The 27,416-nt window shown below is 43.4% G+C and overlaps 1 long non-coding RNA gene across 2 annotated transcripts in view; it reads left to right on the top strand.

Moving 5' to 3' along the window:
* Nucleotides 1-27,416, top strand: part of LOC144044237 (uncharacterized) — a 153,577-nt gene that overhangs the window by 64,953 nt on the left and 61,208 nt on the right. Inside the window, exon 4 of one of the 2 annotated variants that reach the window (XR_013291215.1) lies at nucleotides 9,007-9,113. The exons of the other annotated variant lie outside the window; for it this stretch is intronic. This is a non-coding gene — a long non-coding RNA (uncharacterized LOC144044237). The remainder of the gene's footprint in view (nucleotides 1-9,006; nucleotides 9,114-27,416) is intronic. 2 annotated transcript variants of the gene reach the window in all.

The raw sequence follows: 27,416 nt of genomic DNA, 5'->3' as shown, positions 1-27,416 counted from the left end.
CAAATGGTTGACACAATGAGTGTGTCGCGGCAGCTGGATTTATTGCGGCTTTATTGAAATACATGTTGAATTGTATTCAGTTTTGATGTTGGGGGCTGAACCATGCGTCCAAACTATGTTTGTCCTTTTAATTCAGTAGGCTAGATAAAAGAAACAAACAAGCTCGGATGATAGGCTCAAGGTCCTTTCAGCCACTGTATCTTTTATTTGAATCCTTAATAGATTTCTTGACGTTGCACTGTAGATCTGTGTTATTATTGTCATGTGTTTATGGAGCCTGCATGTCCTTGCACCTCTCCTCACTGTCTGTGTTAGATAACTTCAGACTTTTAAGCATGACAACTTTCAGAATATGTTGTGGTCGCGCCAAATTACTTTAGAATGGCCTGATAAACCTTGTTGTACACCATAAAAGTCAGCAATTTTTCCGACCAATTGAGCATGACTGTTGATGTAGAAATTACTCTTGCTTGTTGGTTAGCCTAAGGGAAAGCACAAATACTACAAGAGTCCCAAATCTCTGCAGAGCAGCAAACTGAGGAACTCACTTTGAAGACAAACTAAACAAAGCTACGGGGACAGTTAGAAGTTGACTTGACAAGCTTGACGAGGATGCAGGATGGTTTTGAAAACTAGGACCCGGCCAAGCTAAGCAAGGGAGTTTTATTTCTATAGTATATTTCATACACAAGGCAAATCAATGTGCTTTACACAAGCAAAGGCACCACACTGAACAACAAACACGACAGTTAACGATATCCAGAAGTACATACAAGATGGACAGAATCAATCAAGAGGACAGAATAGGTTTGACTAAGCAAATGAGAGTTTAGGGTGGTTGGTAGATGTACTGCACAAAGCCATCAAATCTGCTTGACAGACTAAAAAGGGTACTGCATAGTTTTCGGGGGTACAGGGTTTATCTGAAAAAAGACAAAACACAGTTACATGACATATTGGAAGAAGTGTAAAGGACAGGAAGGTAGAGGACCAGAACAAAGTTACAGGACATGCTGAATGAGGGATCAGAATGGGTTGGAAGAAGGGTACAGGACAGATTGGTAAGATGAACTGAACAAAGGTACAGGATGTGCTTGGAGAACTGAACAAGGATACAAAAGTAATAAGAAGAACTGAAGAAGGTTATATTTTGCAAGAACGAAACATGGGTTACCGGAAGGGTACAACATGTTGGAAGTTGAATAGAACAAAACAAATGAGGGTTCAGGACAGCTTCTTAAGAACTAAACAAGGGTATTTTACATGTTGGAAGAAGGGTAAAGGACATTATGATAGATATTGATACGTATGATAGATAAAAGTACTTGAAAAACTGAACTAGTGTATATGAAGATCTAGAAGAATTGAACAAGGTTACACATTATATGGACAAAACAAGGTTTGAGGAAAGGAATGGATTAAAAGACAATAGGATACTGGATGGTATTGAAAAATTGAAGCTGAATTGAAGAAATCGAATGATAATCCAGGACAGATTAAAAAAAAAAGGTTACAGGTCATGTACTCTTTAGATGGTGATCTAGATGAGGGTACAGGATAGATTACAAGACCTTAACTATTGTATAGAACTATATAAAAGAATTACAAGTTATTGTGCTAATTCAACATTCATATAATGCATTGCTTCAAATTCCTATTTGAGTACACAGTGCAGTCTACTGGTAAAAGGGCATTCCTGACATGCAGAGGCATCTCTAAGTGACAGAGAGAATTTGAAGCGATGGAGACACATGTTTTAGCTAATGGGAAAGCCTTCAAGTGAGACAGTAATCTGGCCAAAATGTCAGACTGCTTTCACGTGAGAGGGCTTGATGTTTTCCCAATTAAAATAAAGGTGTGTAGGCGGCTCGGGCCAAGCTATTTTAATATGTTGTAGTGAGGTTTGCGTGTTGACACAGGTACTCCGAGCTGAGTTGCCTTGGCCGCTCTCAGCAGAGCTATGATGAAGCTTTATCAGTTCTAGACATTATCAGGCAGCATTTATTTTTAAAAGAGTCAGTTTGTCTTCATTACGACTGGAAAGATGTCATTCACGCATCCGTTGCGGCTCCGTTATCGACCGTGGCGACTAATTGAAATAGACGTGGAGAAAGTAGTCTGACGTGAGATCTTCATTCAGAGTCACAAAGCGCAGCTCCTTCTGCCCGCTCTTCTGTTCCTGTTGTGTCTGTCGCACAAGTTGCAAGAAATGACCCGTTTTGAGGGAGCTTCCCTCTCCGAAGCTTTTTCATTTCATTATTTTCATTGTTTGAACAGCTTATTGAAAGCGTGATTTCCCAAACTGCATCTCTATATGTTCCTTGTCTCATTTCTGCCTCCACTCGCAAAGTGAAAGTGCCATTTGGTTGTGTTTGTGGAGCGCGCCGAGCCAACTGAACCAACAAGCTGACTGATTAAAATGAAAATGGACCACCTCATTCTCAGCCCGCCACCGGGAGTCGTGCCACATAAATCCCCCTCTTGTGAATAATGACCATGAACCTCCATTTCTACAGGTATCTCACCTGACAGCAAAACACCATAAAACATATAAACAATGGGTGCAAATAGTCTTGGTGTGAAGGATTCTGTGTTTTGGGGTGTGCTGCTTGAGGATGAGATTCTGGACTCTAACCTCACCCTTGTTTGGAGCCCTCATTTGTAGGGATGTAACGATATCCAAACATCACGATACGTTATTATCACAATATGAAGCTCACGATATTATAATTATCACGATTGTGTGGGGAGGTTGGCGATATTAAATAAAGGTCATAATATTGTAAAAAAAAACTTGTACTTAAAAAAAAAAAGCACAATGTTGTGCTTTTGTACATAACAGCAATGCATATAAACAACCTACAATCTCTAATAACACTTAATATTAAGGCACTTACTTGCTTATGCACGCACGAGCGGTGACCTTTAGGAGTGGGCATGCTGGAGTGATATATATGCGAGCGGCTGGTAAGGCATGAGCTGAAAAATTTGGGGATATGTTTATTTATTTATTTTAATATTAAATATTTAATAATTATTTTATACCACTGTGTAGGTATAAAGTTAAAGCGGAAATATTCAGGACTGATGCAGGTTGCACACACTGTAATGTAACCAGCTCTGTGGTGAGTGAAATGGCACAATACATGCCCACAAATTTGCCAAGACGTTGGAATTTACAGTTGTTATGTGCCGGGTGGCACGTAATTGATGTTAGGCACGCGGGTGACACACAAGGAGGAGGGGAGTGGCGGAAAAATGGGCACACTGAAACAAAACGGGTGGACATGCTGGTGAAACCACATAAGGCAGGGCATGACACGACGAAACACACCATACCTCACAACACAGAACTAAACAGAACAGAATGTCAAATGTCAGGCCACTCTCCCGACCTTCCGAACTGCCCGAGTACAATGCTGAATGAATAATGTTGATAAATGAATTGACAAACTTATAGTGGAAGGGATGACCGGACAAACTTATGTCTGAATTGGACTGAAACAAAAAGACAGCGGAACAAACACACAACACAAGAGGTATAGTGGCTGGCAACAAAACAAACTAATGAAGGAGGGAAACCACACACAAACAGCCAGACCGCTCCTGACCTGACCTGACCAACAGCCTTTTAAGCTGTGGCCACTAATGACCACAGCTGGTCATGGACCTGAAGCTAGTTCGGCAATCAGCGCTAACCTCCTTTGCCGATTGGTGGACAGAGCCGGGGAAAAGGTCCAACAATCAGGGAGGAGCGCTCACACAGCCCGCATCCACCACACACAACCACAAACAAACAAACGGCCACGACTTATCGTACAGTATTTGGAACTGGCTCGTGTCCATGAAGTGGGCTCAACCCGGGAGAGGAGCTAAGCTGCAAGAGGTGTCAACCAACAATCAAGTTTGCTAACCTGTAAACAGCCAGCTAGTCATTTATGATTCTCGAACGTCCTTGCTTGAAAGTGACGGACGAAATTCTTCCCCGTTTTCGTGATATTACTTCAGTGAGACGATGAATTGAAATTATATTCTTCTTTTCCTCAAACGTTCTCCAGGAAAACGGCACTCATTGTGACTCTGCGATGAACTGAACCGCTGACTGTTTACCGCAAAACATTTAAAATAAAACCATTATGCGCATGCGCGTTGGGCGTTGTCAAATAAGTCACTGAGAGCTTTTTTGCCATAAACGTGCATGCACAGTCAACAGCCTCTCGAAACTGACAACTTGCTATCTCACTGCGCATGCGTGAAACAAGCTGTTGGCTTTTCAGCTTTCCGCGACGAAAGCAGGACAAATTACACAGGAATTTAAGACAAAAACAGTAGAACTAAGGTTTTGTATACTAAAGGACACTGACAGATAAATATTTGTAATGATTTTATTGAAGGGCTTGGGCATGCCATGCATTTATAGCTTATATTGACCGCTCGCCGCTGACTCACTCATTGAGTTCCTCCACATGACTCGGTTCACGAGCATATAATGTTCCCTTCATCTGACGATTAGCGTGGATTTTAAACAAAGAAGGGCAAAACATCCCTTATGAAAATGAAAAAGCACTAAAAAACTTGTAACTGCACAAATGTCAATCAACGTTACTTTTTTAACAGATGTGCTTCTTTTAATAACGTGACATGACGACAACGATATTGTGGCCGTTTTAATATCCCGATATCACGATATTGCTGTTGCATCCCTACTCATTTGACACAAGGACATCGGCTTGAGACCATCACTTGAAACCTTAATACAGGCTAAAACCCTAACTGGAACCCCCAACTTTGACTTGAAAGCTCACTTTTTTAAATTACTTTTTTTGTGTGTAAAGCACTTTGAGTTGTTTCTTTATATTATAAATAAAGTAGACTTGACTTGACTTTGAAACCCCAACCATGACTTAAAATTAAGAATGTTTTATACCACTTTTTTTCCAGACTGGTGCCAGTACGACTACTCAACTCTTAAGTAGTCACCGACTACTTTTGATACATAAAATTCCACCCAATAAACAATGACAGCATCTATATATCTCATTACCTGTATAGTATTTCTCTCCTTAAAATTGCATGAAGTTAGTGTAAATTTTCTATTCTAATTTCTAATTTGTAGCTCCTGGTCATAAAACGACTACAACAGGTGCGCCGCAAGTACTACTACCTTGAAACCAGTCCAGGAATCGGCCCAATACCGATACCTGGTATCAGCACTGGCCCATCCCTACTTACAACCCAAATCCTGGCTTCAAATACCTAATTTGAAACCCTAAACCTAATTTCAAATTTATATTGAAATCCTAACATGGTTTAAAACCCTAATTTGAAACAAAGTCTTGAAGTATGAAATTCTAACCATGAAACAGTAATTTGAAACTCTAACCCTTTTTGAAAGCCTATTCCTCTCTTGAAACCATAACCTTGTTCCCTAACCTTGTCTTAAAAGCCTACTTTGACATAGATGGATACAGTAGATAGATACTTTGTCAGACAGACAGACAGACAGACAGCTATTTACATCCATATTCCAAATATGCATTTGCGTCTCTGTTGTATAAATCAGCATACTATAACTTTTTACCCACGTTGTGGATGCAATAAGAAGGTGAAAATTGGTCCCCAAAAGTGTTAGTGGGAGACAAAAGAAGGGAACATTTTACCACACAGATACAACAGGGTGTCATCTGAAAACAGCTAAGAAAAGCAGAGGGAGAAAAGAACTATTAATTGTTTTGGAACACACAACAGCCTATTACGGTAGGTTTTATGCAATCTTATCACAACCGAGACATAACAATATTGGCCTTTTCTTTAAATTATTTTAGCTCGACTTTCTAACTCTGAATGATATCTCTATCATACACTTGTATCCTCTCTCTCATGAAGACTGAGACTCTTCAGAGTTACTGCTGCTGCCCTCCTAAAGGACGATGGCCGCCCACCTCTGTTCTTCTTTGTGACAGGCTTGCCATGGATAGCTTCATCTGGCCTCTCTGCAGTGAGGCTCTTCCAGCCACGGCTGACTAAACTGCAACAATAACCCTGGCTACCGGCTGCTGAATGTGCAGTGGAGCTGAGCAAAAGCCCAACTGGGGCCACTTGCAACAAGCTGCCTGTACCTTGCCCCTTAGTGCCAAAGGCACTTTTATACTTCAGCATTAAATCAATGCTGCAACCTGCTCTTAAAACATACACGTATGCAACTTTTGCTTCAATTAAAACATTTCCCAGGGGTATTAATAACATGCTTTGGTCAAAATACTCCAAAGTTCAAGAATTAGTCTGCGCTTCACTCTCACTTCACAATTCTGTTGAAGTCAACCAGTTCTGAGGGTGCTGTCCTGTCTCTTCTTGATGACCAGGGGCAATGCTAAGAGGTGGCTAGTGGCTACTTTTGCTCATGCCCCAGCCCTAGGAAAAAGTGTCTGCAAAGTGCACCTGAGCCCCCGATAAAAAGCATTATTTTCACTTTATCACCAAGCTAGAGAGTTGCTTGTCAAATGGCGTGTGGCTACTTGTCTCAACCATCTGCATGCAAAATGAACAATCCAAAAGTAATTTTTTTCAATATTATGTCTCCTAGATATTTTCTGTATAGGGAATACCACTACAAAGTTATAAACGGCGTCGTCGGCTTAGGACACAATTCCGTTAATAAGGTAAAGACGCAACCAAGGACACCATGTACACTTGTAGACAATTAACTTATTCACTCCAAGCCACGGTGGCGGCACGGTGGATGACTGGTTAGCACGTTCGCCTCCCAGTGCAGGGGACGTGAGATCGAGTCCGGGCTTCGGCCTTCCTGGGTGGAGTTTGCATGTTCTTCCTGTGCATCTGTGGGTTTTCCAAAGACATGCATGGCAGGTTAATTGAACACTCTAAATTGTCCCTAGGTGTGATTGTGAATGGTTGTTCTTCTGTGTGTGCCCTGGATTGGCTGGCAACCAGTTCTGGGTGTACCCCGCCTTTTGCCCAAAGTCAGCTGGGATAGACTCCAGCACAAAAGCGACCCTAGTAAGGAATAAGCAGTTAAGAAAATGGATGGATGGACTCTCAGCCACTTTCATTGGAGCAACCCCCTTCAATACCAGCCGTTTTACTGGTTTTTGACTGATCTTGTAAGGCCCACAGAATATTGTGTTCTATTGCTATATACCAAAAGAAAGATTACTCTCTTCTTTCATCAGAAAAATAAGTGTATTTCTATCTTTTTCCGTGCTTTAGTTATGAGCGTTGACTAAGTTTTGTCGAAAATTCCAATTCCTGAGAAAAAAACGTAGAAAAAGCACTTTTTGTAAAACAAACATTTCAAGTACAACTTGGACACTAACACTACTATTTTTCCTTTTGTGACAGCTCAAACATCTAAAAAAAAAAATTTGTCCAATAAAACAATATTCTAAAAGTGCTTTTGATAACAAAATAACAGCTTATTGCTCATAAAAATAAACAATTGACTGGTCTAACTGCAGCTCTGCCGCAGCATCCAGTCGTCCAGACCGGCGATACTAGCCGTTGACCCCGCGGATCATCGCTTGGCGGTCACTCGTTGCGTTTGATCGACGAACGAAGCGTCATTCCTTGAGTGCAGCAACTCGATCGCCGCCGTCATGCTTTGATGAGCCGATGAGGATGTTTTTTTTTTTTTTTGCCAAAAAGCAATCCTCCAGGGTTAATAACAGTTTTGTTCCCGGTCCCAACCTACACTTCCTCCTTCTTTTCTTCTACAACAAGATCCTTGCGTGATACTGGCTGATCGTATACTTGTTGCCACCTGTTGGCCGTTTCTTTTAAATAACATTGCAGTCAAGCCCAATCCTTCAGTCAGAAGCTGAGCCAGACCCTCCCTTACACTCTAGCATAAAAAAAAGCTTATGACGTATCGATACGTCATATTCATTGAAAGAGTTGAGAAGACATTCTCAATTGCAATGGCCACAGCAGCGTAATGAGCACAAAACAAAATCGAGTTACAGAATGCAGACATATCGAATATAAGTTTTAAATAGGGGTGCCAGGCGATTAGAATTTTTAATTGTAATTAATTGCATGACTTCAATAGTTAACTCACGATTAATCCTAAATTTTATTTCTGTTCTAAATGTACAATAAAATGCACAATAAAATATTTTTTTCAAAATTTTCACACTCTTAACATAGGAGTGGAAACAAATGTTAAACTAATAGAACTATGGCTCCAACTTTTAGTCATTGATACAGTAATTTCATAATAATTCATAAAGTTGAGTTAACAAAAAGATGTACTGTAAAAAAAAAAAAGTATGATATTGATTTTTGTTAGTCATTTTTCTGCCACTAGATTGCATTTGTAAGACCTTGGTGACAGCTCAGTCCATTTTCCTTTTCATTTTAAAAGGTATCTAATGTTTAACATGAAGTAACTTGTGGAATTCTGCACATTTTTAAAATTGTAAAATACAACTTGACCCCAGACTCCACAAATATATGCATTATTATTAAATTTATTACTGCTAAATTTTGACATGGACGTGTCTGCTGCGTTGCGACTGGAATCACCCAGTGCAGGCTTTCCAAGTAAGGGACGGTCATTTATTTAAATTAACTCAAAATGAACGCACTAGTTTTAACACTCGTAGTTTTAAAACAGATTTTGTACAAAGCCCTGTAAAATTTTCGTTAGAGCCACTTTCGGATTAGCATTAGCATGACTGACCCTACCAGGCTAGCAGCTATCAAAACGTTGCTCCGTTTCTGTGGAAAATGACAAAATTGTGAATCTTTGGCGCTAAACAAAATTCACATGAGCTGCATTAGCAATTAGCCATCCTCTTCTGTCGCCACGGTTGGGTCGGAGCATACGCTGCTACATGTGTGCTCGTCATGATCATCACGCACCTGAGTGTGACGCGGCGGGCGAGCATCCTTAGTAATCAGCACCTGCTCCCCGCGACAATGCAGCCGCGCGGCCACATGACATGTTACCCGGTCGCACGCTGTGTCACCGTGTGCCGCTTTCCACAGAGGCAGGGAGTGGGGATGGCGACGGCAGTGAGACGTCTCGCACGCTGAGAAGCCGCTCTGTGTGAATGGCTAATGACGAACACAGCCATCCAGCGTCCTCAAATAGGGTAAGGCGTGAGATAGCACCCTTACAGATGCACCCGGGTGTGAACATCCCGTGGTGGCAAACTGTTACAGCACCTCCCACTGCCTGTGCGCATTTGCTTTGTGTGAGTGTGAGCGTGCCTACACAAAAGCATGTGTCTTGCCTTTTTGACAGGATGACTGCAGGGAATGTGTATTAATTATAAAGAAAATTACCATCTGTACTTTATTTTTTTGGCACTGAAACTATGCCGCCCATGCTCCTTTCTTGTTGATAATGTTCTGCGCTTGAAACATGAAGACCTTAATACTTTCTCCAATTACAATGCTATCATGGGAATTTAGTATTTAGTAAGACAAAATGACTCATATGGTCTTACCATGAGACAACAAATCTTGAGGGAACAATATTAAAGAACACTGATTTTTGGCATTGAAACAAGCTTCTCATGCTCTCTACCACCTCCCCCTCTATGTGTGGGTTCTACTAAAACTTTTGTTAATGATCTGCCTAAAGATGTAAGAATATTTGGACTTGAAAAGAAAAAAAAATATTTTTTTTTGTCACGGGAGTTACTGAAAACTTGCTTTGTATTTATATTGCAAATTACCAAAGAGAATTCCATTGTACTTGAAAAAGCAGGGCAGACATGATAACACGATTGTGACACCTAACATTCTAGTTTGTTGTTTTACTATTTAGAGGTTGGAAAAAAAAATCCCCCATTGGAAATTATATAAATTCCATCCATCCATTTTTAAAGCAACTCATTAGGGTCACAAGTGAGTTGCAGCTTTCCTAACACACATATAATATACAGGGTGTCCATGAAGTCTCTTTACAATTAAAACAATTTATTACAAAGGCAGTTGTTGAGATATTTTAACTAGATTTATCATCCGAACATCCGATGTCGTCTCAAAAAACCTGGATACACATTGTGCCTTTTCATGAGGAGTAGCCATTTTATAGGGATTCAGTTTTCATCAATACAATATATGAAACACAAAATTTTAATGTGAATAAAAACTTAAACAAACACTGAGTAAAATAAAACAAAGCTGGTTAAGATATCTCATCAACTGTCTTTGTCATATATATATATATATATATATATATATATATATATATATGCACCAGGCTTGCACTGGACATGAAAATGGAGCGCTAGAAGTCCACCTTGAATGAAGTGTGTCTACAGGGCAGATCTCAATGCAAGATCTGGTTTCTTTCGGCCATTTTTGGACTATCAAACTGCAAGGAAATGTTTGTTAATTGTGTGAAAAATTACCATCTGTGCTTTCATTTTGCGCAATTCTTCCTCTCCACGGACAGAGGTTAACATAAAGCTTTCATAGCAGGCTGGTGGCTGACTTGTTACATGTAAATTGATCCTTGTGCTTTTGTGTGTGTGCATGCATGTGTGTGTTTGCGTGATTTCTACATGTCGACCCCCCACTGCTTCAAATCTGCACTGCATAACTGCGGCGTGCAGAATCTGAGCTTCAGAGACGCTTTGACCCTTTGTTGCTGTACGTGTCTGAGTGGGAATTAAGTGGTTGGCTCAGTTTGAGCTTTTGAGGAACTCACACGCACACACATGGTGAGCTGTGTGTAAGGCCAAAAACTGCATCTAAAAGACTGTATCTAGCAGCAGATGCGATGAGTCCACGAGGTAAAAGATCCAAATGGTGTATCGCCGTCCATTTGCTCTGCCACCTGTCTTGAGTGTGGTGGAAGCCATAGAATCTACCCCATTATAAGTACACACAAACACACACGCAACCCCACACATACACACACACACACACACTGTCGGGTGAGCTGTAGGGCTGACATTTCGAGAAAAAACAACCACTTACATGGTATTTAGCCGATTGAATACCACAGCTAGACATGCCCTCCTGCATAGAGAGATTTAATTGCATGACTTTATCGCTTATTTGAATAAATTGAACTGAGGCAACGTGCTCTTCTGTATATTAGCCAAGATTTCCAGCATTTTTTTCAGAGAGCCTGTAAAAACTGTACAGGCAATGTTTTAAGCCTCTATCATTGCAAAAACAGAGGCGCCTTATTATGGGCCGCCATTCAGCCATTCCTGAGTTACAAGCGAAAACTTGAGTTAAGACTGTTACACACGTAAAGACGTATGATCATGCAAGATTTCTGTTTTGTTTCAACATGAACGCTGGCATTAGTGTAGCGCATGACCTAACCTTAGCCCCCAAATAATTTTAACAAATTTGTTATCTTAGAAGCTGTATCAAACTGGAATCACTTGGCATTAATCTATACCCAAGAGGCAGCTCGTCTTCAAAAAGGTTGGCGATTCTTGCAATATAACAATTGGCCCACATTTTTTATCCTCTGCAAAAAATGACGAACGTGACTTCAGTTTACTAGGCTTCAGTTTAGTATTACCACTATACACGTTAGAAGACTTGGACAGACATTTTAATTGTCATACAAAAGAAACTTCAATTGTTTTCTATATAAAATGTATGTAATTGTATGCTTTCACCATCACCTCTTTGAAAAGCCAAGCATTTGCAATGAGTGTTTATTGAGTGTGATGAATAGTCTTGACTTTTTGTGCAATTTCCAACTCAATTTTCGTAAGAACATGTGTTAGGATGATATGAAGTCCATACTGTCGCAGCATAGTGCACCTTTTTCTGTACATTAAGATTAAGCCTTGTAGGGATCCGTGTACTTTATATCTTAGCAGAATGTAAATCATGTATGCAGGCAGCAATACATTTTCTTCTAATGTCATTCAACGCCTGTCTTCATTGATGCTGAAATATGTATATGTTCCGACATAAGCGAGGCACCGATATGTCATTTGAATGATCGTCTCACAGCGACGGGATTGGATCGTTCTTCATTCACGACGCGCTCATGGAATGAATTTGCGGTGGCTGTCAAAAGGCCAATTGGAGTTCAGTGAGAGGTCAAGCTCGAAACAATTCATGGCAACAGTGATGCTTCTGCGGCTATGTTAGTGTGTGTGTCGTTAGGTAGCCATGTGGTTGACAGCACAGTGGACATCCTCTATTTGAGAGGGATATGGACCGGTCAGGCACGGTGGTTGACTGGTTAGCACGTCCGCCTCCCAGTCCAGAGGACGTGAGATAGAGTCCGGGCTTCGGCCTTCCTGGGTGGAGTTTGCATGTTCTCCCCGTGCCTGCGTGGGTTTTCTCCGGGTGCTCCGGTTTCCTCCCACATTCCAAAGACGTGCATGGCAGGTTAATTGAACACTCCAAATTGTCCCTAGGTGTGATTGTGAGTGTCTATGGTCTTAACGGTAAATAGATTTTAAAAAGACCGAGAGATGAGATCTGTAATGTAATTTGAGAAGATTTAGAGCTTAAAAGTCAAAACTTTGTGAAAACAAATAAATAATGTTACTGATATTATAAATATTTTCATTGGCGGTTAGTGGGGTTTTGGTCTGGGGAGGTGTCTCATCATTTTATTATTCTTCCCAGCTCATTACCTTCTGTATATTACGTATTTGTTTGAAGTTGAACATTTGTTGTTGTTTTTATGTCTTATGTTGTTGTTTTGACATGCTTTGCTCTGATTACTGTTTTATTTCTCTTTCTTTACAACTCAATATGGTTACAGTATACGGCAAAATTACCAGTGTTAGATTAACACTGAGAGTGTGTGTGTGTGTGTGTGTGTGTGTGTGTATATATATATATACAGTGGAACCTCGGAGTTTGAACATCTCGGAACTCGTAGAAATCGAACTTCAATCAAAAAATCAGAGTAAAAAATGCCTCGGAGTTTGAACTCATTTTCGGAGTTCAAACATCCAAGCAAAGCAAGCTAAGCCGAACGTACCTTGAAAAGAGTGAAGAGTGAAGCCGAGCGATGCCGAACAATGCCGAACAATGCCGAACAATGCCGAACAATGCCGAATGCTCACGTTGCGGTAGTTGAGACGATGCACTGCTCATTTCCAGTCAGATCGTGAATACTCCCGGAGGTGCTCCATACTCGCGAGTGCATTTAGATTTTTCCACGACAAATTTCTTCGCCATGGGCCCAAGGAAAGACAACAGTGCCAGTGGCAGCAAAGAAAAACATACAGTACTACGAACCACAGTGGAATTAGGAAAGAGATTATTGCGCTGTTGTAACTAACGTGACTACTTCTGTAAATACTGGCATGAGGACCCCCCTTAGCTGTTTAATAACGTGCCTGATGTTAAACAACGCACGCAAAGACCGCTTAGTCTAACAATATGCCCAATGTAAAATACACAAACTCAGCACTCAGCAAAAGTATTTTTTTAATTGTTTAAATACTGTGCAGGGTGTAAATGTAAAAAACATAAATAGAAATAAAAAAATGAATTTTCTGTTTTTGGAGCTTGGCAACGGATTAATTGCATTTACATTATTTCCTATGGGAAAAAGAGTTTCGGAGGTTGAACACTTCGCAGGAACGAATTATCTTCAAACTCCGAGGTACGACTGTGTGTGTGTGTATATATATATATATATAAATTACGGCTGTCAAAGTTAAAGCGTTAACTAATTAATTATCGTTATTATTATTAACGCAGATTAATTGCACTATTAATTTTGGCCACAGATTATCCTTTATCTTGATAGCAGATGGTTATGTTAAAGGTAGAACAGGTTGTGTTTGAGCAGTAAACATAATTATTGCATTAAAGTAAAGCATTTAATAAATGTTTATATATGATATTCAGAAGATTTAATCATGTCAAACTATCGGGGTAATTATTATTTTTTAATCCTATTTAAACTATGCAAGAAAAAGAGGAGGATTAGCGTGTGCAGTCGATCAAAATTTTTTAAATTTGACAGGTAAAAAAATGTTGAGGAAAAGCCTTTTTAATTTGGCGATTAATCGTGATTAATCAAAATTCTCAAACTTGATTAATCTGATTAAAAAAAATAATGGTTTGACAGCTAAAAAACAACAACTATATATATATATATATATATTGTAGCAATTATTTGGGTTGCCGTAATGGCGAACGAGAAATTTAGACGGTGTTGATGGCTGTTTTTCCTTAGCAACCTCTGGGTGACTTTGCTTGTTTATAGGAGCAAAATAAACGATAAAAATCCTATTATCAAGTACTCATAATCTGAAGTTGCGACTTAAATTAATCATGGAGTTCTTTGCTTTAATAAGAAAATTACTAATCCACTCAGTAAACACAAATGATTCGGCAGAAATGGGATTTCTAGACAACAAATTTATTTAGTAAACACACACATATATAAATCACAGCCTAACCTATTAATGAAACGGAATAAAAAATGTGAATCAAAGATAAAGTGAAAACATGTAACCTAGTGAACTAAGATAAAAAAGGGAATGAAAAAGGTAGATAGAATAGAGATGGAAGCGTTTTGACCTTTCAATCCTTTTATATTTGCATTAAAGCGTTGCGCCAGTAGTATATGGTCAGATTGCAATGAAGGTACAATTTACGGACTGCTTCAGATGCACGGGAGAGAGAGAGAGAGAGAGATAGAGAGAGAGAGAGAGAGAGAGAGACTCGACGAGCGTCGATGCTTGGTTGAAGAAAACTCCGTTGGAGGCAATTTCAGCGGTCGGCGCACCCGCAGCTGGAATGCTGCACTGCAGTCTCTGGCTGAGGGTGATGGCCGCACGACTGAGAGGTCGCTGCAGGTCTCTGGTTGGTGGCGAGGTGCGCGCGCGGCGTGGAGGCCGCAGCAGGTCCTTGACTGGCACAAGTCCCGGTTGGTGGTGATGTGCTTGCGCAGTTGAGAGGCCGCAGTCAGTTGGTTTGGGTGCTGCGGGGCGTCTTGGGCGCACGGCTGGAGCAGAAATGGGTCGCTGGCACGCAGCGGCTCGGTGCCTAACAGCTGTAGTGGAACCGGGTCGGCGGGGCGCTGCGTGATTCAGAGAGAGGAGGGTAGGTGGGTCGGCTCTCGGCAGGAACAGACAGGTGTGTTTTGGGACGCGCAATGTGGTTGCAAGTCCTTGCGTGATGCGTGCTCCGGGGCGGGCGGCGTGGCTCAAGTCCGGGGCTCAAAGAAGGAAGCCACGTGGTCGCTCTCAGCGTGTTGGTCAGGAGAAGTTCATGGGGCAAGAGGAGAAGAGGCGAAGAGGGAGAGGAACGAAGTAGAGAGGGAAGTTCCTTCGCGCGCTGGCCTTTAAACTGGTGTCCCAGGGGGTCGGAGTAGTAGTCCCGCCTCTTCCGTGCGCTTGAAGCAGACTTACTTGACTGAGACCAAGCTTATGGGATAGCATTTGATAATTTTTCATCAGAATTGACAAGCCAGATGCTTCGTTTATCATTCTGAACACATTTGAAACATTACCGCGATCATCATTATTGAATCCACTAAGCTTACTAATTAGCTAAACTTAGATGGCTGCAGAAGTTACACACATCATTCATTTGAGAAAGACATACAGGTTGTGTTCAACGATAAACAACAGAAGTCACTTGATGTCAGTCAAGTACATAGAGTCCGTTTATGTATGAATTATGTAGACTTCAGATTAATTACGAGCGGCAGGATTCTTGAGGATAATACTGAGAGTGGCTGCAGGAGGGCACTGTAGTACCGTATAACTTACAAGGGGCGTTGTTTCCAAAAACACATGGCTGATTTCTGTGGATAGACCAGACCATAAAAGTGGTCTGGGGACTGATAAGCAGTCTTATCGCTAGTCTGCTTGCTAAACAGGCGCTGAGGTATGTGTTTCCTGTAGGTTGTAAAAACGAAATCCAGTCCCTGCTGGAGGGAAATTCAAAGAATCTTTCCTTTTTTAACTGTCTCTGGTTGGTTTGAGAAAACACAGGGTTAAGACATGCACACACATTCCCCTGGGGGAAATGTTTAAAAAGGCAAATATAAAATTTTGGGAGGGTGACGGGCAATATTCGTTGCAATATATATATATATATATATATATATATATATATATATCAAGACATTAAAAAATATGTTTTAATCCAAAATTCTGAGAATAGGCGAATGTGGGGGTCTACTGTAATCCTTCTGTTCAAAAATAACAACAGAGGTTGTTTTTCTAGATTAATAACTTCATGATTTGGTAAAAATAAATAAAAAAGAAAAATTTCGCAGCTCATCTCTCGGTTCCTCAGTACGGCCGTCATGTCAGTCGTTCCTTGCTTTGGATAAAGAATATATGCCTGTGTTTATATATCGTAATATATACCATTACCGTTAAGGGATTCATTTATGGTATGAATGATAAAGTATCATGAATAAATGAAAAGGCCTTTTGCCATGACATTCCGCAATCCCATATAATCACAGCCTGCACTTATTTATTTAATGTTTTACATTATAGGCACACTTGAAAACATCAATACACATGAAACATGTTGCTGGCTAAAATCTCGTTGGAAAACACCCGTCAGTGTTTCATGGCTGCATTCATACATACCCAATACCCATACGTCTCCATACACTTTGACGCGTTGATGCCACTCTTTGTTTATAGCGCCGACACGGACAATGAAACGAGGTGTTTGAGGATAAGCGGAAAGCAATCAACATTTGTCAGTGCTTGTCAACAAGCGAGTGATTTATGTCCGACGTTGCCGCTTGTTTGGCCCATCCTCCTGCCAGTCGCCAGCTCGTGCGCGCCGCCTGAAAAAGCTCACCATTTGATTGCGGTACTTGAAAAAAAAGAAAAGAAGAAGAGCCGGTGTCACCTTGTCACTCGCGGGCCAGTTGCCAAACTACTGGGGGGGGGTCTGTGAAACGGGCATGTTGCCCAGTGCATGTGTGTGTTTGCGTGTGTTGATGAATCATAGTGATTCTCAACCCCTTCTAACCCCTCCTTCCCTCGATCTGTCCAACTCTCCACCCTCATCCTCACCCCATCACTAACACTGTAATTATCTGCCTGTGGAGGATGGAAGCTCTGCAATAACACTCAAGTTTCTTAGTGTGTGCGTGCGGGTGTGTGTGTTTACTGTATACCTTGGCACAAGGCTCATATAAAAGAACAGTAGTGTCAACGCTTGGGCTGGGTGATAAGGCCTTCAAATAAAATCTCAGGGTTTTGTTGTTTTTTTTTGCACAAAAATCTCATTTACGACTTTCACCTTGGCAGTGACTCACTTTTGCCCCCAGTGGTGCAAAATGGTATCATATCACTGAGCAGAACAAGCAACGTTATTAAAAATTAGAAAAGTAAAAGTATCATCACAGAAAGTTTTAATCTAGAAGGAAAATGTTATATTATCACTATCAGTAGCACAAGATTAATATCTCTTTTTATGAGGATGTCTTCATTCCCTTTTGGAGTGGAAGGCACTTGAATGCAAAGCCATCAATTGAGTTGCTTTATAGCCTAAACATCAGATGTGGGTTGTAAAAAACTACAGTAAAGGCTTGTATTTATTCTTCTTCTGACAAGTGACAAACCTTTTTTGGGATCTGAAATGTTACAAAACTTCAGGACCCGAAATGTTTCCTGGCTAGGTTTATATGCTATATTATCCTCACGAGGGAGTCACGGTCATTCATACGGTGAATATAGTGATGCCTTATGTGATATGTTTAGATCCTGTAGAGAAACCAAATTTGGCTCCAAATTTATGTCTTGAAATATTTGAAACACCTATTTTAAGGACCCAAAAACCCACTTATCTTTACTTTTGTGTGTATATTGGTGAAAATGTATGGATTTTAGGGGTCCTAAACATGAATCCCTAAAACTCATGCTGTAAGCATCCCTGGAAATGTTTTGACACAAAATTGGGTGAACTTATCTAAAATTGTTACATTAGTTTTCTGTTAAGGAGGAGGTAAATTTAGCCTAGGATGTTAGTTACAGAGTCTTCGCTGCATGGGAACGTGCACTTATGATTTTAAAAATCAAATAATCTGTAAACCATACTGCACGAAGCCGACTGGGATAGGCTCCAGCACCCCTGCAACCCTTGTAAAGAATAAGCAGTTCAGAAAATGGATGGATGGATGGAATTTGAAACTGTTTTGCAATTAACCATAATTTGCATTGTCTATCAATATACTGTAGGTAGTTATAAACATTTGGAGGGGCCCGCATCAATCACCCAAAGTTTTCGATCATTACTGCCCCTTGAGGTGCAACATGAAAAATGGTGATAAAATGATACATAGCCTCATTAATAGACCTTTGCAAAACAAGTGTCACACAGTCACACTCTTAAACCTCACAAAGACGGATGGTCAGACGACTTTTGCGCTTCACGTCAGTGCCGACTCCGCCCGTCGACGCTGACACTTGGGGTTGAGGGGTCCACGCGGGGCCACATCTGATCACCGAGCTAGAGCCGAAAGTGAAGTCGTGGAAGATCAAGGTCCTCTCTGAAATAGATGATCCAGCGGTGGCGGTGCTGTCACAACAGCCGCCGATGTGCCCACGGACAGGCGAGCTGGGTCGAGGTTACGCAAAGGGCCTCTGGGTGAGGGGGGTGTCTGGTTGTGGGGGCGATGCACATGCTCGATCGCATCGGTGAGGAGTGATGGTGGTGCTCCATCATGCAGCAGATCTCTGAATGTATTCACTGATGACGCTGCTTTTAGACTGCCATTAGTCAGTGCACTGACTTTATGTATATATATGTATGTATATATATATATATATATATATATATATATATATATATATATATATATATATATATATATATATATATATATATATATGTATGTATGTATAAAAAAGAGCTCATACTAAAAAAAATGCCCACTATTGTGCTTTGGTACATAACAGCAATGCATATAAACAACGTATAGTGGAAGGAATGACCGGACAAACTTATGTCTGAATTGGACTGAAACAAAAAGACAGCGGAACAAACACACAACACAAGAGGTATAGTGGCTGGCAACAAAACAAACTAATGAAGGAGGGAAACCACACACAAACAGCCAGACCGCTCCTGACCTGACCTGACCAACAGCCTTTTAAGCTGTGGCCACTAATGGCCACAGCTGGTCATGGACCTGAAGCTAGTTCGGCAATCAGCGCTCCCTCCTTTGCCGATTGGTGGACAGAGCCGGGGAAAAGGTCCAACAATCAGGGAGGAGCGCTCACACAGCCCGCATCCACCACACACAACCACAAACAAACAAACGGCCACGACTTATCGTACAGTATTTGGAACTGGCTTGTGCCCATGAAGTGGGCTCAACCCTTAGCTTATATTGACCGCTCGCCACTGACGCACACATTGAGTTCCTCCACATATTCACCCGTTTCACAAACATATTATGTTCCCTTCGTCTGACGATTTGCGTGGATTTTAAACAAAGAAGGGCCAAAACATCCCTTATGAAAATTAAACTGCACTAAAAAACTAGCCATTAGATAGTGCTAGAACTGCACATATGGAAATCAACCTGACTTTTTTAACATATGTGCTGCTTTTAATATATCTTGACATGATGACAACGATATTGTGGCAGTTTTAATATCGCGATATCACAATATTGTCGTTACATCCCTATTAATCAAATATTTTTATGTAGAGTTTTTATAGCTATGCAAAGAAACTATAACTAAAATAGTAACACCATGTCTCTTTGTATGTATTTGTTAAAGTGCCACTGATTGTCACACCCACCCAGGTGGGGCGAAATTCGTTCTCCGCATTTGACCCATCCCCTGAGGGAGATGTGAGGTAGTGCATGAAGTGCTGCCGGCACAAGTGAAAATGCTTTTATTGTTTTGACAGGAAACAAATGAATAATATTGCACTTTTAAACTTTTTTTTTTTCTAGCGCAGTTTGGTTAACTTCACTTTAAGTATAAGCACTACATCAAAAACACAAATCATCATTCAAATGACAGCTAAACTGTCAAGAATATTTATTAGTTGGGTCTGTACATGCATAAAGTCTAGCTAAAGGCTTTCAATTCATGGAATGATCCGACCCACCAACTTGATTTCTACCCGACGATACAAAATGAAAGACTTTTCGCTGTCTCATTTAAAGACTAATTGGCTTATTCATTGGGCGCGAGAGGTCGCGCGGCGTGTTAATGGTTTAATACGTGCTCTTTGAGATGATGAATACTGAGTCCCATTTATACGTCACGCACGAGTGACTGTACATCGACAGTATATGTGTGTCTGGGTGTGGGGAAATGTTCCACGGAGACCCTGGTGGAGGTAATTTGCATAACCCAGCTGAGAAAATTTCACAGTGTAATTGGAGAGAGAAGATGAGTGCACATTGTTTTTGCTGAGCCACATTTGTTTCTCAGTGATGGGAAAAATAGGAAATGCTTTTTGACTGCAAGAAAAAAGTCGACACAAAGAAGGTTTGGATGTGTTTATATATGCCGTATCTTGTTGGTTTGCCCCTTTGGTGCACTTCATTTGGACAGATTCCGTCAACTTTGATGCTTACTAAATCTCGGCACTTTCCTGCCGTGTTGTAGCCTGATAGATTGTTGACATAATTATTAACGAACATGAAAAGTGTGAAGTGTTGGAAAATAATGCTGAAGACGTGCAGAGACTGATGACTGAGTACTCAATTGTAGAGATAAAGTTCGTTTTAAACTATGTCACTTTTCATGTTTTTTTGTGTGTGTTTTTGTGTCTGGAGGGCGGTCGCGGGGCCCCGGCACGAGTCCTTCCTCTCCCACTTATAAGAAATTGAGTGCCTTTAGTTGTTGCCGTTAGCTAGCTAGCTATGCCTACACTCCAAAAATACATATATCCTTTGGATAGCAAGCGTGGCTGCTTTTGAGTGCCTCATTGTTGGCCGTGAGTGTGTACACAACTTGGGGAGAGAGAGAAAAGATTGAGTGTCAAATTTAGACGATTTGCTCTATTTTTTGTTTCTTTGCGATGCATCATTTGCTTATCACTCTCTGATCTGTACAGCAACATTCTTGTGGCCAATAAGTGAAAAGAAGGACTTGATGCTGCATTTTGATACACTTAAAATAGAAATTAGAAACAGTATTATATTGAAAATCTACCAAAACGGACATGTAATATTTTTGTCTTTAGTTACACATGGTGAAGTGGCTTGCCACCCATCACCAGAGGCCATTTGTGTACAGAACTTTCTCTGCAACAGAAAACAAATGAAACTGTATGTCATGATGATGAGTCTCCCCCACTGTTGCTCTGCCAATGAGAAGTGTGTGTGTGTGGGGGGGGGGGGCTGGGGGTGGGGGTGGCGGTGGGGGTGTGGGGGTGAGGGTGGGGGGGGTGTGGGGGGGGTGGGCGGTGCTCCCGGCAAGCTGCCCTATCCAACCTCACCTCTTCCACACATGAAATGAAAAATAACTGCTTCGGTGTTTCTCATGCCGACGAATGTGATGGAAGAATATCCATAATGTCCCGAGCTGTTTGGCTTTCGTGGATTTTCCCATGCCACTGCTGAGTCATTAACCAAACACTGCCACTGCAGAGTTTAGCCTGTAGATGAGCTCACAAGTTGGTAAACTGCTGCTCATTTGCTTGGTTTGTGGTATGTAAGTATGACATCCCACAGAGAAAGTCCCCCTGGCTTAATGTCAGAATCAATGTAGGGGGCTTTAATTGAGCGGCCGCCTGAGGGTGGATGACACTTGAGGGCCCTCACATGTCATCCTCGCCTTTTTACCGACCTGGGGAGGAGCAGCACAAGGAGGAATGTTATCTCATGAGTCAACATATACAGTGAGAGGGCACCCTTCACATGACCTCTGTGTATCGTTCGCTGGGGGCTACCTTGAGTACAAACCCTTCGAATCCCTCCCGTGTCAGCCGTTATCCCTCTGGATTTGATTTTCCTCATCAGCTGCGGCTCATCCAAGTGCACTCGATGGGGAAGCGGAGTCGGGATCGGAAAATGCCGGGTGAGGCGGGCGGAGTTGGAAGGCATCGGACAGTCATAACCTCATCTTATAACCTTTCCTGTTAAGCCATCAGTCTTTCTGACCCTTGTAATTAGCACACAAAGCCCTGGGAAGGAAGGCGCTTTCTCAATTGGTCCCTGGGAGACTCTGGTCTCTGCCTACAAAAGATAATGCCGCATAGACACTATTTTCTGAAAGCAGAGCATAGATTTGTCTCTTGCCGGGCGCAGCAAATAATTCATCCGGGCTACTTCTACGGCTTATACCTTGTTGGTATTAGTGCGCCAAAAAGTTGCTTACAATCCCCACGGGAATATTTCAAATAGTAAGCTTGCCACTTTTTTCCCCCTTTGCATTCCCACATGAATTAGAAGGAAATCAAACACAAAATTAAGCTCAGAACCACACTTAAGGTCCCTCAGTAAATCACAGTCCAAACACAAACAATAACATCATTATAATTTGTGGAAATTGTCAGTATTGTTGCACTGTAGTCCACTAGTAGAAAAAGAAAAATGTGGTTAACCTCTAGATAAACTAAACACAATGCCACCGTTATCCTTTGTAAGTTTCCTGGAAATCTATGAAAAGCAGATTTACAGTTAACATTAACAACAGCAAAAGAATAATAATATAGTCCTGCTGAATCCCTATTTTGCAACCACTTCTCAAAGGGTGATTTCTAAAGTTGGCATTTTTACTTCTCATATGAAATCCTACTTAATTGGCTCTTTATTCTGAGAACAGTGCGACAAGGACACAGGTGTGCATCGGTTCACGAAGTCAAATAGCATCTGCCGCTTGTGCATTTAATTAGTTAACTATTTTTAAGGAAGAAAAGGCAGAGACCAGGCTGTTCTCGCTTTCCAACAACACACACCCTCTGCAACACCATTCTAACACCTCACAAGAAAGGCTGGGGATGGATGTTTCCCAATCTTTGTTCAGCCGAGGCACATAATTGACAAAAATCTCCTGGCACACCACCAACAAAAATATCACAAAAAGTGAATTCACAGGTCAATTATGTACAGAATGTACTGTCATCAAATGGAAGAAGATTTACTCATTATGCCTGTCGCTATATGTCACCGTCATAGATAGATGAACACAGATACATTATATTGTTAAGTTCACCTGATGATCTCGCACAGTACACTGATTGGGAATCACTGCCGTAATTGAATAACCATAAAGGGATCACTATTTGACTGACTTGAGCTCATTGGGTTTATAATTGATGGTGGAGTTTTTTGTTTGAAGGAACGTGTGAATAACAACAACAACAAAAGAGCAGCGTAATCTCTCACAGGGCACATTTCATTTCTCAGCCCTTCTTATCACACCGTTAACGACTTGCACAACACTTTGCACTGCAGGCAGTTAAAAGACTCCAGCGGCAGCCAAATAAGTTTCTTGTTGGGGGCGCTATGAGCGGGTTTCGGCACGGCGATCGCATCTCTCGGGCACTCTTGGTCTCTCTTGTAGTGAAAAGGACAGGAAGCGTGTGGCAGCAGTGCAGGAACTGGCTTACTTATTCATCAGCTTTGGCGGTGATTTCTCCCGGATGATGAACGGCGAGCGGACACCCAAGCCCTTTGTGTAGCTAAATAATGTAACAGGCCCCATAATGCATTGTGCCGATCTGACGCGGAGCAACAGGTGTTTGTTAAAAAAAACAAATCTGATCCTGTGTATGTTTACATGCAATACAAAATGCAGGACTTTGCACATTATTTCTTTTTTATTTAGATTTACATTTAACTCAATGCCTTGGCAAGTATCGACTGCATCCAAAACTTTCTGCTGTGCCGTCTTTTTGGAAAATCCGAGCTGAAAGAAGCTGCAAGTCAACTGTGGAAGTGTGAAAAAGTGAAGAGATGTGTCACTAACCAGATTAAATCTCCGATATAGAGAGACTGTTTAACATTTCTTCGAAGTTAACACTTCCCACACAAATTAAACACATTTAAAATGATTGAAACTCACTTTTTAAACATATTGTAAACACATTTAAAAAAAACTATTTGCAAGCATAAAATTGATAGAAAATGCATCTATCCACAAAAGATGATTCGGTTTTCAATGTCCCCTCCGTGAGTCATCACCTTATCGTGGTGGAGGGGTTTGCGTGTCCCAATGAGCCTGGGAGCTATGTTGTCCGGGGCTTCATGCCCCTGGTAGGGCCACCCAAGGCAAACAGGTCCTAGGTGAGGGACCAGACAAAGCATGGCTCAAACGACCCCAATGATGAATACAAACCGTGGATCTTTGTTTCCCTTGCCCGGACGCGGGTCACCGGGGCCCCCCTCTGGAGCTAGGCCTGGAGGTGGGGCTCGAAGGCGAGCGTCTGGTGGCCGGGCCTATACCCATGGGGACCGGCCAGGCACAGCCCGAAAAGGCAACGTGGGTCCCCCTTCCCATGGGCTCACCACCGGTGGAAGGGGCCAAAGGGGTCGGGTGCACAGTGAGTTGGGTGGCAGCCAAAGGCGGGGGCCTTGGCGGTCTGACCCCCGGCTACTGAAGCTAGCTCTGGGGACATGGAATGTCACCTCTCTGACAGGGAAGGAGCTCGAGCTGGTGTGCGAGGCTGAGAAGTTTCGACTAGATATAGTCGGACTCACCTCCACACACGGCTTGGGTTCTGGTACCAATCCTCTTGAGAGGGGCTGGACCCTCTTCCACTCTGGAGTTGCCCACGGTGAGAGGCGCAGAGCAGGTGTGGGCATACTCATTGCCCCCCAGCTAGCCGCCTGTACGTTGGGGTTTACCCCGGTGAATGAGAGGGTAGCCTCCCTCCGCCTTCGGGTGGGGGGACGGGTCATGACTGTTGTTTGTGCTTATGCACCGAACAGCAGCTCAGAGTACCCACCCTTTCTGGAGTCCTTGGAGGGTGTGCTGGAGAGCGCACCCCCTGGGGACTCCCTCGTTCTACTGGGGGACTTCAACGCTCACGTGGGTAATGACAGTGAGACCTGGAGGGGCGTGATTGGGAGGAATGGCCCCCCCGATCGAAACCCGAGTGGTGTTTTGTTATTGGACTTCTGTGCTCGCCACGGACTGTCCATAACGAACACCATGTTCAAGCACAAGAGTGTCCATATGTCCACCTGGCACCAGGACACCCTAGGCCGTAGTTTGATGATCAACTTTGTAGTCGTGTCATCGGACTTGCGGCCGTATGTGTTGGGCACTCGGGTTAAGAGAGGGGCGGAGCTGTCAACTGATCACCACCTGGTGGTGTGTTGGCTCTGATGGCGGGGTAAGATGCCGGTCCGACCAGGCAGGCCCAAACGTACTGTGAGGGTCTGCTGGGAACGTCTGGCAGAACCCCCTGTCAGAAAGAGTTTCAACGCCCATCTCCGGCAGAGCTTCTCCATTGCCCCGGGGGAGGCGGGGGACATTGAGTCCGAGTGGACCATGTTCCGCGCTTCAATTGTTGAGGCGGCCGATCGGAGCTGTGGCCGTAAGGTGGTTGGTGCCTGTCGTGGCGGAAATCCTCGAACCCGCTGGTGGACACCAGCGGTAAGGGATGCCGTCAAGCTGAAGAAGGAGTCCTATCGGGCCTTTTTGGCCTGTGGGACTCCGGAGGCTGCTGACGGGTACCGGCTGGCCAAGCGGAATGCGGCTTTGGCGGTCGCTGAGGCAAAAACTCGGACATGGGAGGAGTTCGGTGAGGCCATGGAAAACGACTTCCGGACGGCTTCGAGGAAATTCTGGTCCACCATCCGGCGTCTCAGGAGAGGAAAGCAGTGCACCGTTAACACTGTGTATAGTGGAGACGGGGTGCTCTTGACCTCGACTCGGGACGTCATGAACCGGTGGGGAGAGTACTTCGAAGACCTCCTCAATTCCACCAACACGCCTTCCTTTGAGGAAGCAGGGTCTGGGGACTCTGAGGTGGGCTCCCCTATCTCTGGGGTCGAAGTCGCCGAGGTGGTTGGAAAGCTTCTCGGTGGCAGGGCCTCGGGGGTGGATGAGATCCGCCCGGAGTTCCTAAAGGCTCTGGATGTTGTGGGGCTGTCGTGGTTGACACATCTCTGCAGCATCGCGTGGACATCGGGGACGGTGCCTCTGGATTGGCAGACCGGGGTGGTGGTTCCCCTTTTTAAGAAGGGGGACCGGAGGGTGTGTTCCAACTTTAGAGGGATCACACTCCTCAGCCTCCCAGGTAAGGTCTATTCAGGGGTGCTGGAAAGGAGGGTCCGTCGGTAGGTCGAATCTCGGATCCAGGAGGAGCAGTGTGGTTTTCGTCCCGGCCGTGGAACAGTGGACCAGCTCTACACCCTCAGCAGGGTCCTCGAGGGTGCGTGGGAATTCGCCCAACCAGTCCACATGTGCTTTGTGGACTTGGAGAAGGCGTTTGACCGTGTCCCTCGGGGAGTTCTGTGGGGGGTGCTTCGGGAGTATGGGTTACCGAGCCCCCTGATACGGGCTATTCGGTCCTTGTACGACCGATGTCAGAGTCTGGTCCGCATTGCCGGCAGTAAGTCGAATTTGTTTCCTGTGAGGGTTGGACTCCGCCAAGGTTGCCCTTTGTCGCCGATTCTGTTCATAACTTTTATGGACAGAATTTCTAGGCGTAGCCGAGGCGTTGAGGGGGTCCGGTTTGGTGGCCTCAGCATTGCATCTCTGCTTTTTGCAGATGATGTGGTGCTGTTGGCTTCTTCAAGCCGTGACCTCCAGCTCTCACTGGAGCGGTTTGCAGCCGAGTGTGAAACGGTTGGGATGAGGATCAGCACCTCCAAATCCGAGACCATGGTCCTCAGTCGGAAAAGGGTGGAGTGTCCTCTCCGGGTCAGGGAGGAGGTCCTGCCCCAAGTGGAGGAGTTCAAGTATCTTGGGGTCTTGTTCACGAGTGAGGGTAGGTTAGAGCGGGAGATCGACAGGCGGATCGGTGCAGCGTCTGCAGTGATGCGGACGCTGTATCGGTCCGTTGTGGTGAAGAAGGAGCTGAGCCGAAAGGCAAAGCTCTCGATTTACCGGTCGATCTACGTTCCTGCCCTCACCTATGGTCACGAGCTGTGGATCGTGACCGAAAGAAAGAGATCCCGGATACAAGCGGCCGAAATGAGTTTCCTCCGCAGGGTAGCCGGGCTCTCCCTTTGAGATAGGGTGAGAAGCTCGGTCATCCGAGAGGGACTCAGCGTCGAGTCGCTGCTCCTCCACGTTGAGAGGAACCAGTTGAGGTGGCTCGGGCATCTGGTTCGGATGCCTCCTGGACGCCTCCCTGGGGAGGTGTTCCGGGCATGTCCTACCGGCAGGAGGCCCCGGGGACCCCAGGACACGCTGGAGAGACTATGTCACTCGGCTGTCCTGGGAACGCCTTGGGGTCCCGTCGGATGAGCTGGCTGAAGTGGCTGGGGAGAGGGAAGTCTGGGCTTCCCTGCTAAAGCTGCTGCCCCCGCGACCCGACCCCGGATAAGCGGAAGAAGACGGACGGACGGACGGACGGTTTTCAATGTG

Source organism: Vanacampus margaritifer, chromosome 2 (assembly GCF_051991255.1).
Source record: "Vanacampus margaritifer isolate UIUO_Vmar chromosome 2, RoL_Vmar_1.0, whole genome shotgun sequence".
In the NCBI taxonomy this organism is placed as follows: Eukaryota; Metazoa; Chordata; class Actinopteri; order Syngnathiformes; family Syngnathidae; genus Vanacampus; species Vanacampus margaritifer.
Note: the sequence above shows the minus strand (reverse complement) of the source record. Positions and strands in the feature narration are given on the sequence as shown.